Source organism: Phoca vitulina, unplaced genomic scaffold (assembly GCF_004348235.1).
Source record: "Phoca vitulina isolate PV1807 unplaced genomic scaffold, GSC_HSeal_1.0 scaffold11, whole genome shotgun sequence".
Classification (NCBI taxonomy): domain Eukaryota; kingdom Metazoa; phylum Chordata; class Mammalia; order Carnivora; family Phocidae; genus Phoca; species Phoca vitulina.
In genome coordinates this window covers 10,908,212-10,922,703 of record NW_022589714.1, presented here as the reverse complement: position 1 = coordinate 10,922,703, position 14,492 = coordinate 10,908,212, and positions in this window count along the sequence as shown.

Sequence of the window (14,492 nt, the reverse complement as noted above, 5' to 3'; positions counted from 1 at the left end):
GCTCAGGTCATGATTTCGGGGTCCTGGGATCGAGCCCCGCATCAGGCTCCCTGCCCCGCGGGAAGCCTGCTTCTCCCTCTCCCACTCCCCCTTCCTTTGTTTCCTCTCTCGCTGTGTCTCTGTCAAATAAATAAAATCTTTAAAAACAAAAAACAAACCACTAGTATATAAAAGGTTTCGGAGGCAGAGACCTTAGTTGGTTTCTAGTCACATGACCTGGGACCTGTCACTTATCTCTTCACACCACATACAAAAACTAGGAATAAAAATAACCCTGTTGTGAGGTTATTGGGAGAAAAAAGTAAAAAGTTTATAAAGGCATCACAGTGGATCCACTCACTTGAGTCATGTATGTGAAAGGAAACTTGGAGAAGTTCTAATTAATTGTCTTTGCATTAGAAAAGGAAAACCGGACTTATGAGGTTAAATTAGTAGGTGCTCAAAAAACACTCATTGAAAGCTGACCTAGACCTTGAACTTCAGAGCTGGGACTTGAACTTGTGTTTCCTGTGACTCAAATTCAGGATCTCAACAAAATTCCCGGCTCTAACACTTCCCCATAGAGCTCACTCTCATATGTTACCTTATTAGGGTGCAATCCTCTCAGAATCTTTAGAAGGAATCGTGCTTAACACACAGCACAAGATGGGTAATGGTGGCATTTTATGCACCAGGGAGGGAAACACTACGTAATTGTCCTATGATTTGGAAGAAGGAAGTATTAACTTCTTCACCTCTTCCTCTTCCTCCTCCTTTTGGCTCTTCTTCTCTCTCTCATCCTTTGGCAGATGTGTTCGATGTGGAACTGCAGCCAAAGGAAAGCCTGACTCTGAAGACCCGGAGGGCTTCCTCCCACTTCCACCCCTCAATGACAAATTTTCAGCTAGATACTGTGTTAGCCCAGAAATCTGGTACCTGTCACTGCACTATCATGAATAATTTCTTGAATTGAAGAAACATGGGATAACTGCCTCGTCAGCACAACCTGAAGTTGCTGGCTGTTGGCATGAATACTTTTTCCTTAAAAACAATTTTTTTTTCCTGCTCATTTCCACCCTCAAAGTTGCAAAGAAAAGTTGGAACTATTCTACACATCTTGAATTTTAAAGCCAGAAGGATCTAAAGAGAAGGGCTTTCAATCTTTCTTGACCATGATCCATAGTAAGAAGTATACTTACATATGACCCAGTATACACATACACACATGCACACATTCTTTCTCATATATATTCTATTTTATTTCATATTACTGCTTGTTTTTTGTTCTTTTTCATATTTTAATGTTTGGCTCATTAAATTAGTTTCTTGATCCATTAATGAGTTTTGACTTGAAGTTTTAAAAATACTGCCGTAGAGATTACAGTTCTACTTTCCCGTGTTATATCAGAAAATGCAAAAGCCCAGAAAAAATGAGGTGACTTGTCCAAGGTCACATAGCAAATACTTATATAGAATAGCATTCCAAGTCAGGGAGGACTGAAATAGGATATAGTGGAGAAAGTCAGAGATGGGGGAGTGGAAGGTAGTGCGATCAGTAGGGCCAAAACATGAAGCTCTCTGTGTGCTAACATCACGTTCACACATACAAACTACAAGCTAGGAAAGCCAGGGAAGGATTTTGCATAAACAACTAACCAACAAAGTTTATGTTTTCAACATAAAGAATATAATGGGAATAGAGAACAGGAGAGAGGCAATCTCTCCTCTTCTCAGTGCCATACTTCCTCTCCTCCTTTGCAGCAACCTCTTCCAACTCTTGCAAGCATCACATCCCATCTGATGCAAGTATCACGTCCCTGGATTTCCTGTTTTCCCAGGATATCCCCGTACTTCCTGATTCCAGCCTTGCTGATCAAAAAACCCATCTGAATAATCCCTCTAACATCAGGATTCCTAGGTCTATGTTTTCTCGTCTCTGATGACCTCCATTCTACCTTCAACACTTGACACTAGATTAGACCATGCCAAGTACCTTATCCTGTGGACCTGCCCACAGTCATTTCACTTCTCTCCCCACCCACCCCTAATTCCAGCAAGTATGTATTAAATGCTACTATGTGCCAGGAAATCTATGAAGAGTAGAAGATACCAAGTTGTACAATACACAGTTCTTGTGCTCAAGAAGATCTTGTCATGGTATCAAACAGACAAAGAATTACAATCCAGAATGACATACTCTATGCTGCTGCCGGTGGCACTAATAGAAATACAATCTTTTTGGTGCTTTCTATAACCAGACACTATTTTAAGTACTTTGCGGGGATGAATTCAGTCCTCTTAACAAGTAGAGGTAATTTAGCTGATAGATGTCGGAACCAGGATTCACAGCCAGACATTCTGGCTCCAGAAGCCTTGCTAATAACCACCCCATACCATCAAGGACAAAGAGAGCGACATGTTGCTATGAAAGTCCATTAGGGGTTCCCAAATAGAATGCATTCTGGAGATGGTGACCCCTGTCATGAGTCTTGGGAGGTAATTTAGATTTAGCCAATTGGAGATGGTGGGTTAAAAGGAAGTGATTCAGGGCGCCTGAGTGGCTCAGTCGTTAAGCGTCCGCCTTCGGCTCAGGTCATGATCCCAGGGTCCTGGGATCGAGCCCCGCATCGGGCTCCCTGCTCTGAGAAGCCTGCTTCTCCCTCTCCCACTCCCTCTGCTTGTGTTCCCTCTTTCGCTGTGTCTCTGTCAAATAAATAAATAAAATCTTTAAAAAAAAAAAAAAAAAGGAAGTGATTCAGTAGAAAGAGCCGAGTTGGAGATAAAAAATGGTAGAGAACATTATGGGTAGAACAAATGATTTAGCCTGGCTGGAATCTAGAATGCTTATGTAGGGGTGGCAAGAGATAAGGCGGGCAAGATAGGAATTTTATTCATCCTTTTCCCCTGACACATAATATTTAGGGCTCAAAAATGTTGTACAATGCCATGGCCTCCTTGAATCTTTCTTATCCCTGACAATCAGAGATTCTCCTTCTTTTTAAAATTTTATTTATTATTTTTTAATTGATTTTTTAAACTTAAATTCTAGTTGGCATAGAGTGCAATATTGGTTTCTGGAGTAGATTTCAGTGATTCATCACTTACATGTAACAGCCAGTGCTCATCATAACAAATGCCTTTCTTAATACCCATCACCCATCTAGCCCATCCCCCACCCACTCTCCTTCCATGAACCCTTGGCTGGTTCTCTATCCTTAATAGTCTCTTATGGCTTGTTTCTCTCTCTCCTTTTCTTCTTCTTCTTCTCCTCCTCCTCCTTCTCTTGTTCTTCTTCTCTTTTTTTTTATTTTTAAATTTTTTTTGGTGGGCAGCAAAGCAAGGTTTATTCAGTGAGAGTAGTAAAGTGATAGTACACAGCTCCCAAAGAGGGAGGGGACCCGAGAGGGTTGCCCTCTTCTTCTTTTTAAAACCCAAATATCATTTTGTTTGCTGTTGTTCTTACGGCATTTGCTTTGGGCCTCATAATGCAACCACCTCTGCCTTTGTCTTACTCTCGGCTGGCTTTTAGGCATTCCTCTCTCAACCTAGAACAAAACTTTGCACATAGTAGACACGCATTTATTTACTTATTCAACTAGTTCCAGGAAGTATTCAAGGGAGCTTATGACTACGTATTTGGCACACTGTGTAGAAAGGGCTCTGATTCAAACAGACTAATCTTGAATCAGGTTTTTTGGTGGAAACAAACTATGCATTTTATGGATCATGGAGGTTGGTGGCCACAGGAGAGGAAAAGGGTAGTTGTTTTTTTTTAAGATTTTATTTATTTATTTATTTTATTTGAGAGAGAGAGAGAGCACGAGCAGGAGGAGGGGCAGAGGGAGAAGCAGGCTCCCCGCTGAGCAGAGATCCTGATCCCTGGGACCATGACCTGAGAGGAAGGCCGATGCTTAACTGACTGAGCCACCCCGGTGCCCGTGGAAAAGTGTAGTTTTATTTATTTATTTTTTAAAAGATTTTATTTATTTATCTGACAGAGACACAGCGAGAGAGGAAACACAAGCAGGGGGAGTGGGAGAGGGAGAAGCAGGCTCTCCACGGAGCAGGGAGCCCGAGCGGGGCTCGATCCCAGGACTCTGGGATCATGACCTGAGCCGAAGGCAGATGCTTAACCGACTGAGCCACCCAGGCACCCCAGAAAAGGGTAGTTTTAGGAAGGACTGGGACTGTAACCCAGGACAGACAGCAGCCCAGGTATGTAGAGAAGAAGAGGGCTGGAAGCCACTTTCTGATTTGGTGGGATTCTGGGAGCAGAAACAGAAAGAACCATAGAAATGACTGAAGGTGGCTTGGGAGGAGATTCTGCTCCAAGTAAGCCACTCCTGGCTCCCCTCTCAGGGCTCAATCCGTAGGTTACTTCCATGAAGGATGGATGTAGGCACTGCCAGATGCAGCTCAGAGGACTCCTTGTTAACATCTGCAGTGCACAGTGGCCTAAAGCACCAGCACTCAGCTGCTCTTGCATTGGGTAGGGACCATCCTTCTGCTTGGGAGCCCATGAGACCCCGTAATGCTTTAAGTTTGGAAACCCCACGGCAGGGATCACATGCTGCTGGAATAAAAGCCAGGGGCTCAACTAGAGCTTGGGTTTCAGCCAGTGAGCAGCCTCTATCATTAGTTTATACCTTGACTGTACTTCTTGGCCGATGTGGTTGAAAAAGAGTCCGGCTGAATGGACGCTTATTACCAAGTGACCTCTGTGAGGCCACATCTGTGGAGGTAACTCTACAGCCTGGTGCATCTTGCGGGTTAATAAAAGTGCAGACTTTAGAATGGGATCCAGATGCGAACGTGGTTCTGCTGCTTAATAGACAAACGCCTTCATCTCTCTGAGGCTTGGCATCCTCATCTGGAAAAGGGGAGGAATATCTCCCTCCAAGGGTTGCTCTGACGATCGAGTGTGATCACACCTGCAGAGTGCTTAATGCAGCACCTGATCATACTGAACACTCCACAGTTATGGTTACTCATCTTTCAGGCGCTGTTGGCCCTCCTGTGTAAGAGTTGTAGCACACAATAAACTGTACCAATCTAAATGTCACATGATTTCTGGATTTATATTTTTATTAATATTTTGTATGTCCTCTTTAAAAAAATCTGCTTTAAACCACCCCTGATTTCTTCAAGGTTTTATTTTGTAAGAATATGGGCTGAAGCCACCTTCTTTTGTCATGCTGGGGAGGCAGAAGGCCCTGAACGGCTGTGAAGGACTTTCCTCAGCACAATGACACAGCCCGGCTCACATCAGATGGCGAGGCTGGAATACCCACAAGGAGAAGCAGAGGCTCCTTCGCATTATGATCCCGCACCCAGCCTTTCTCCTGAAAGCCCAAGCGAGATGGCCGCTCAAGGGGGCAACTGTAGGAAAGGCTGGGGGCAGTAGATAACTAGAGGGTGGGGAGAAGCTGTAGGCAGGAGTAATAAGAGCCAATATTTACTGAGATTCTGGGCTACGTGGCAGTTCTGCTCTAGGCTCTTCATGCATATTTTTCTCATACATCCTCAGAGTGACTATGTGAAAGGTGGCTTATTATCCTGTTAGGAGGATATAGGGAGAAGATACATTGCAGCAATGTTCAAGTGCCTTACCTGAGATCGCATAGTGCTTTGCATGCATGTCTTCCTGATTCCAGAGCACATTCTCCTACTGGGAAAAACCACATAGCCTCAAGGAGGCTAGTCCTGAATCTGCACCAACCACTGCGTTCAGAGACCAGATCTCATCTTTCTATGATTACATGACGGGGGGTGCACAGATGACGTCCGTGGTCCTGTCCATCTCTCTCATGCTGTTCCTGTCACTTTGAAAGCTCTGCTCAGTGCAAATGCATGGAGTACCTATTTACTAAGTGCCAGATATTTTCTCTTACTCTATTTAATTCATATTTGAATTTTCAGCTAACCTTTTTTTTTAAGACTTTGTTTTTAAGTACTCTCTACACCCAACATGGGGCTTGAGCTTACAACCCTGAGATCAAGAGTTGCATGCTCTACCAACTGAGCCAGCTGGGCACATCTCGGCCAGCTTCTGATTATGAAAAATATCAGAAACCTTGATTCAACAATTATTAAAATTTTACCATATTTGATTCTTCCATGTCTTTCTCTCTATCTATCTTTATGCCATCTATTTGAATTTTTGAGATTAAGTAGTGGACATCTTGAGATTTCACCCCTAAATATTTAGTCTTGTATCTCCTAAGAATAAGGACATTTTCTTGCATAACCACAAATCATGTTCATACCTAAGAAAATTAACAATAGTTCCTTATTTATATCCTAGTTTAACAGCCAGTCCAGATTAAAATTTCCTTCCCTTCAAAAGCTTTTATAGTTTTGTTTGTTTTTTGCATTATGATCCTGCACCCAACCTTTCTCCTGAAAGCCTAAGCGATATGGCTGCTCAAGGGGGCAACTGGTTTTTTGGAATCAAGATCCAGTCAAGTTTTACTTATTGTATTTGGTTAAGCAAGGTAAACAAAAGAGTCCCTTGAACTTTGGTATGTTTGTTTTGTTTCATGACATTGACTTTAAGAGGAATCCAGACCAAAGTTTGGTAGAATAACCCACATTCTGGATTTGTCTGATTGATTTCCTTGTGGTGTTAATGTAACTCCCCTCCCCCATTTTTCCTGTAAACTATAAGATAGGTCTAAAAGCTGGAGTTGAATTAGGTTAAACATTTTTGGCCCGAGTACTTCATAGGTGATTTGTACTTCATATCGCTTCAATCAGGAGACACAGAATGCCAGGCTGTCCAACAACAGTAATACCATATACTATCACTTGGCTAAAGTCACAATCCACGGGTCCTTCTGATGTGGGAAACAAAGGCAAAAGAAAAATTAAATTTCCTTACTACTTACAGCCCATTCATAAGTCCTTAAAACAGGCAGAGTAAGATTCCTCTAGGAACCCAGCTGCCTCGATGTTAATACTTTGCTAAGGGTAAGAAGCAATCTTAGCCCAACCCCCAGGATCCTGTAGGTCAACTTTAACATATAAAAATTCCTTTGGAACTTCCTTTATCTCTAACTCCAAGATACGTGTTGGCAATCATCCCCCAAGCATATGACCCACTGATATACATCTTAAGGGTCTCATGACTAAGGTTTTATTAGACAGTAATAAATGACCTTTTCCCAACAATAGTAACCTCCTCAAGGTCCTGGAAACCTTGCTTCCAAAATTCCTTAGAGACTTATGCTATCTCCAATCCCCTCCCAACTTGAAAGTATATAATGGGCCACTCCTCATGACCCCAGTGCAGCTTTCTGTCCTTGTGCTTTAATAAAACCACCTTTATGCACCAAAAACTTCTCAAGCATTCTTTCTTGGCCATGGGCTTCGAACACTAACATCTTTCCTACATCACTACCATTGCAAAGGTGTGGGAATTCCTTGAAAATCTGTTTTACAAGGTATGGATAATCTGTTCTACAACATCCTTGTACTTAAAGCATAAACATCATTGATACTTTTTCTTTTAAGATTTTATTTATTTATTTGAGGGCGCCTGGGTGGCTCAGTCATTAAGCGTCTGCCTTCGGCTCAGGTCATGATCCCAGAGTCCTGGGATCGAGCCCCTCATCAGGCTCCCCGTTCCGCGGGAAGCCTGCTTCTCCCTCTCCCACTCCCCCTGCTTGTGTTCCCTCTCTCGTTGTGTGTCTCTCTCTCAAATAAATAAATAAAATCTTAAAAAAAAAGAATTTATTTATTTGAGAGAGAGAGAGCAAGCATGGGGGGTGGGTAGGGGGAGAGGGAGAGGGAGAAGTGAACTCCCCGACAAGCAGGGAGCCCAACATGGGGCTTGATCCCAGGACTCTGGGATCATGACCTGAACTCAAGGCAGACACTTAACTGACTGAGCCACCCAGGCACCCAACATCATTGATAGTTATTTAATTGTATATATTATCTAACTGGTGGTTGCAAAATGGTGATTTTCTAAATTATCATTTCTTCTTCCTTTATTTGCAGGCATACCTTTGTAAACAAGAGCTTTTCTTTACCTATTGAGGTGAATTATCCTTCCTTTAAAAAGGCAGGTAAGTGTCTCTTTCTCTCTTATTGCTAACTTTCGGAGTAAGGAATTGCTACAAGTTGCTTTCAATGGTAGCAAATTGGTTTTTTCCTCTTCTTTGAATAGTTCTATGGACTTGTGGCTTTTTATTTATTCAACTTTTATGATCAGTTGCAGTCATTTTAGATGCTCAAATTGCCTCAAATTTGGACAGAGGGAGCTCTTTCAAGCTGGCTGGCTCCTGTGACCTTTCAGATGGCCCCATCATTCTTTGGGCACTTCCCTGCTTTTTGGCACAAGAAAATGTCCTGGGCTCACCTCGTACTTTCCATGCTCCAGATCCAGAATCAGCCATTTCTTCAAGGAGCCCTGGAAACTTTTATTGAGAATAGTGTTTAAACACCAAGATTTCTCTACTTGGTGAGCTCATTGCCATTGGAGTGTCATTGCTTCTAAACTGTTTCAGTGGCTAAAACTGAGAAGTATATTTATTTAAATCATGAGTTCATACTGATATTTCCAATTCAAATTGAATATTACATGGTTTTTGTTATTTTTCTTTTATTTTATATTTGTACCTCTTTTCTCTTACATAGAAAATCTCAGTTCCTAATAACTTAACCTATTTACTTACTTATCATAGTCTACAATATATATAAAGTAGATTTAAAGTAGAAATACCAGAAAATTACTTGGTGAATTTTAGATATTTTTTGGAGGGGAATTTCTTATTTGTCCTTAGAATATATTCAATTAAAGATGGACAATAAGAGTGTTGTGTTCCAAAGTCACCTGAACGAATTTTCTGTGTATGTCACCCATATGATATATAGTTAGTTTGTTTCAGTTTGATTTCAGATTTGGTTTGCTTTTATTTTTCTTTGTCATTAAATTTTATTTTTGAAGAGATAAAAATATGTTTGAGCATTTATATGGCTCAAATTCAAAATTATATAAAAACATGGAGAAATCAACTATGTTCATCCATATCCCCTCCACCCTGCCCCGCTTCCTCCCCACAGCCTGGCCTCTTTTGGTAACCAATTATTTTATTTCTGTCAGTTTGATATTTTGTGTCTGTGTCTATAATTCCCACTACTTCTTAAAAGAAAGTAAATGATATTCACTGCTCTGTGCCTTGTTTGTTTTTTTTCTCCCCTCACAATATTAACATACATCCTGGAGAATCCATATAAGTCCGCACGTATCTTCCTCATTCTTTTTATATTACTGCATACCTTATTCAGCAGTCCTACGCTATTGTTGTTGCTATGTAGTCCCAAACCAGCAGTTGAGCTTATATTACCTTACCCTTGGCCTTTTTTGCCTTTGCTCATACCCTTCTGGTTCTCATTGGCATCTGAGATTTTGACCTCTGCTAAGGTTTTCCAGCTGAGTGGAGGCAGGGAACGCCAGGTACAGCAGACTCCCAAAACATTCATCCCCTCTGTCCACTTGCTTTGGTGAAGAGCGTAACTAGGGACAGGGACCAAAGCGTTGCTGTTTTCCCACAGATCCTGCCACAGGCACCCAGGGCTTCTTCCTGTTTGGATGGAGAGCTAGGGAGTGATGAGTGAGGAAAGGGAGGGGCTTTAACACAGTTTGGTTTTAACTTCTGCATCTGTTCTCTCTCCCTTCTCTAGAAGGCACAAATGGAAACCATCTCCCTCTTGTGCGAATGTAAAGGCAATTAAAAAAACAAAGAAACACAGGATTTTACTAACATTCAGAAGTCATATTACTCAGTTGAAGAAAGATCGTATTGCATGCTGAAGCTGGAACTACCATTTGCAAAAATGAATGTTTTGGATTTCTCAGAATAGCCTTAAATAGACAGCTTCATGCTGACTTTCCTCCCTGCTCATCTCCAAAGCTCATAACACCCACGTTTACCTAGTTTTCTTTTTTTTCTTCTGTCTTACACTCATCAATCTCGTAGGAATCAGGTTCTGTTTTTTGTTTTTTGTTTTGGTTTTGAAATGAGAAACATATTTTTTTCTTGCTGGGTAATACTCTTGCAAATCTATTCTTTCAAAGTTCACTTCTTAAGTTATTTGTCCTATTCTTTCCCTAGTCTTTTAGTAAAAGGTGGGTAGACCAATTTGGTTAAATTAAAAAGGTTTTGCCTTTTCCTAAGATGATTTTCTTCTGGCCTTTAGGAGTGTGATATAGCAAAAAAGAAACCCATGCAGTGAGGTGTGGTTTGCATCGAGTGCATGACTATCACCTGGCCTGTGAGTTACTTATGCTTTACACATGCAGAATAAATTAACCTAGCTCCGAATATATCACCAATTAGTCCTTGGAGGATAACTGTGTCAGGACTCGGAAGAGTCCTGTGTGAGGGTCAGCATTCTTTTTAGCCTTGAAGGCAGGAGCAGGGTGAGGCAGTGATCATTTCCTGGTCTGAAAGGAAGGGGGGAGCTGGGAGATCATGAGAGAAAAGGAACATGTGTGGGAAGAGGAGATGGAAGAGTAGATGTGAGCAAAAGGGGGGAAAGGGAGAGAAGGGAAGAAGAATGAGGGAAATTATAGGAAGAGTAGAGAAAGGGTCCAAACTATAGCACAGACATAGGTCGTGTGGGAAGAACTCTCCTTGGAGGGTTGAGATGTTCATGTTCTCCAGTTCTGTATCTTCTGCACATGGTGCTATCCAGGGAATTTGAGGAATTTGGTTGTAAATCAAGCACCTTGGAAAATACAGTGCCTCTTTTTGTTAGTAACCAATATTTATGAGTGCTTACCATGTTCTGGCACTTCTTTAAGCACTTGGCATGGATTATGTCATTTAACCCTCACCCCACAGCTAAGAATTAGGTTTTACTGTTATCTCCATTTTACTGATGTGGAAACTGAGGCACGGAAGCTAAATAATTTATTCAAGGTTCCACTAAGCAAATGACTGTAGTAGTCACTGTTTGTTGCACTCACCCCTCCCCCCATTGTCTTCTTTGCCAGCAGAAACTCAGTACCTTGGTTTTTAGTAATATGCCCGCCCTGCATCCTAGCCCCACTGGATGAATGATAACAGACCTAAACCCGTCTTGGCTCTCGCATTCTCCTTACTGATATACATTTTCCTAACTTCCTTTGTAGCTGAGTATGAGGCTGAAGGAGAAGTCCACTAGGGGACTTATGAGAAAGCTTTTCTTCTGTGATAAGAGGAAAGCGTATTTTCTGCTTGCCTTCTTCTTTCTTACTACTTGTGATGGTATGAAGATTCTACACCTGTGACTGTGGCAGCCACTTGGCAACCACGAAGCCACAAGCCCAAGGAAGAATGTCATTATGCTAAGGACAGTGAAATGAAAAGTGGAGAGTGTCCTGGACTTTGAGGACATTGTTGGATTGCTACAATAAATCTAGGTTCACCTCCCCTTATTCTTCTCGTTATGTGAAATAATCAAATGTCACTAAGGCTCCTGAAAATTTGTCAGGTTTAGCCAAGCATGCAGCTGCATATATGTCAACTGAAATGGGAACAGAAGTAGATTTTGGACACAGGAAGCCCATCTCTGTTTTAGGCTCACAAGCTTCTATTCAAGACTGCAGAGTTGTTTTTTCCAGCAGCTTCCACCTTCAGCCTTGACTCCGAGTAGGCAGTTGTTACTCTTCACCCAGGAACAAAGGTAAATTGTAGCAAATCACAGAAAAATAGACACTGATGAGATTTTAACTACCTAAAATATTACTCTACTATCTAAAACAGTAACAATAATGATACACATTGCAAGTAAACTTTAGATCACACTACAAAAATTCCTTTCAAAGAACCCATATTCCATGTGTCTGCATTTTTCTCACAACCACTCACTGACCTTTGTTTGTCCTTCTACCCAGGACTTCAGTTTATGCAAAAACATTTCACCCTACCCCCAACACACACTCTCTGTTTTGTGAATCTTCATATTCTCAGCATCCAATAGACAGCCTAGTGCCTAATGCCTAGCAGGACCTTGATAAATGGTTATGGTATGGATGGAATTAAAATTGCTTAATACCCCTCCTTGGAACAGCTATCAGTTACAAGCTTCTCAGGAATTATGGGGACATGTTAATATTTTTCTGGTTTTGAGAGATGATTCAATAATTATTAAATTTTAAAGAAATGCATATTGCTGAAGAGATGAAGTTTAATAAGTTACTCATAGAGAGCAGGTGTTCAACAAATAAATTGAACCAAATGGATTGGGCTTTTAAAAAGCTGTATGTTTGGGGCAAATACAAACTGTGGTTAAAGTAAAATAAGACTTTCCACTACATTATTCTTGGAGCAAGAAAAATTTAATGTATTTTTCAAATATGTCTGGTTTACAACCAGGGAGCAAGGAAGGAGTAGAATTCCATTATTAAGTGCTTCATTTTGTCATAAACTTAGTAATATCTGGCCAGATCATGGCTTCTGAGTACAGTGAGTTGAATTCATAGGGAAGTCTCACTCCCTGACATCAGTGTTTAATGGAATTCCACTTAATGCAAAAATGCCTTCCCTCTGGAAAGATTGTTTTTGAGACCCACAGGCTCTTACTGCAGTTGAGACCAAAGTAGAGTGATATCCACAATTAAAGTTGCTCCTGAAGGAATTGAATAGGGATGGATGCAAAGAACTGAGGAAAAGAAGTGGCAACCTAACGTTAAAATGTTCTATATATTTTTCCTCACCTTTGGTTTTACTTTTAAGGAAAGAGCCAAGAAATTTAAACATAAAGACCTCATTGTTCTTTTTGAAATCATTATGGCTCAAGGTATTAAAATGTACTAAAAGCAAATGTTCATAATTTCCACTCAGCAAGCCCTTCAAAATCACAGGAAACAAATAATAAAAATAATGGCTACAACAATAATAACACTTTATATTTGTTTAACCTCACTTTTCCATTTTCTTTAATTGTAGCTATATATAAACATTTTCTTATACTTCCTCTGTTGCAATTATTCTAAACGGCCTTTATGCCTAGCATAATAAGAAATTATAATGAACTGAAAACTCATTAGCAATATATCCATGAGGAATCAAAATAATTTCAGAATTCAACAATAACCTAAATGTAAATTTTCGTTTATCATAATATGGTAATCATTTATAAAGGCAGTAAACTAACAACCAAAATATTGTAGAGTACTGGAAGTTCTCTTAACTTGTGTTGCTTACAACTATCTCAGTAATAGCAACTTTTAATCTTTATTTTGTTATGATGTTATCATCTTCTGACCTGGAATGTAATCTTGGAGAGGGGGGAGAATTTTACAGATATCTCTCTCCAAAAATAGTTGATTAGGAGAGTCCTTCAAGATTAAGAAAACCAAAAAAAAGCAACACAATTGTTGTGTTGTCATTTCCTTCAAGTATATTCCTGTTCATCTTTCATCCTCCGGATTAGCCATAATCTCCATGAGGGTAGGGACTGTGTTTGATTTACCTGCTGAATTCCCAGCACCTAGCATAACATCTGGCATATACTGAATGAATATAGCCAAAAGAAATCAACTGCACGCAAGGTTTTTAGTTCTTCCTGTGGTGACCAGCGGATCTCAAAGCCTCCTTGCTACAGTTCCAAGATGGTGGCTTATGCCATTCACTTTTCTTCCCATTCCTTTTCCCAGTTTCTGGGGGAATCAAGGCATTGAAGAAATGAAAGTGTTTTCTCCTGTCAGACAGGATAGGGAACCCTATGGGGTAGGTAGAATATGTACAGATTCAAGAATATGTCCTGAATGTTGGTTTCAAGGCTTATTCCTTATTTTATGATTTTCCTTCATTCCTTAAACATGAGTGCTGGAAGTTCCATCCAATTCAGGGACTGGTTAGTGTGTTCCTGTTGACTAAGATTTTATTTTATTAAAAATAGACAGAATGAGCCTGATGAAGCAGCATAAAAGCAACGGATGAATTCTCTTCTGGAATTCAAGCTCCCATTACTTGACTTTATTACTGCTTCATTTCACTGATATTCCTTTTATCTTAAGTATGGTCTCCTCTAAACTTCATTGACATCAAAAAGATTTTGTTAAGTACTTTAACTGAACATGGTACTGTACAAAGAGGTTCATACAAACCAGATCTTTGTTATTTAGAAAGTTAAACTCACAGACATAAAACAGAAATATTTATGAAATTTAGGGGCACCTGGGTAGCTCAGTCGGTTGAGCGTCAGACTCTTGATTTCGGCTCAGGTCATGACCTCAGGGTCGTGAGATCAAGCCCCATATCAGGCTCCTGCTCAGCACAGACGCTGCTTGTCCCACTCCCTCCCTTGGCTCTTCTTCCCCCACCTCCCCCCGCCCGCTCGAACTTTCTCTCTCTAAAATAAAATCTTAAAAAAAAGTATTTATGAAATTTATATTCTTTATGCAAATGAAGGCTATTCTCTGATTTACTTTACATGATTAGTAATAGCTAATACTTACTGAGTCCTAACTATGCCCAAGGCACTGTGTAAAAAAGCACCTTACATGCATCTTCTCCATT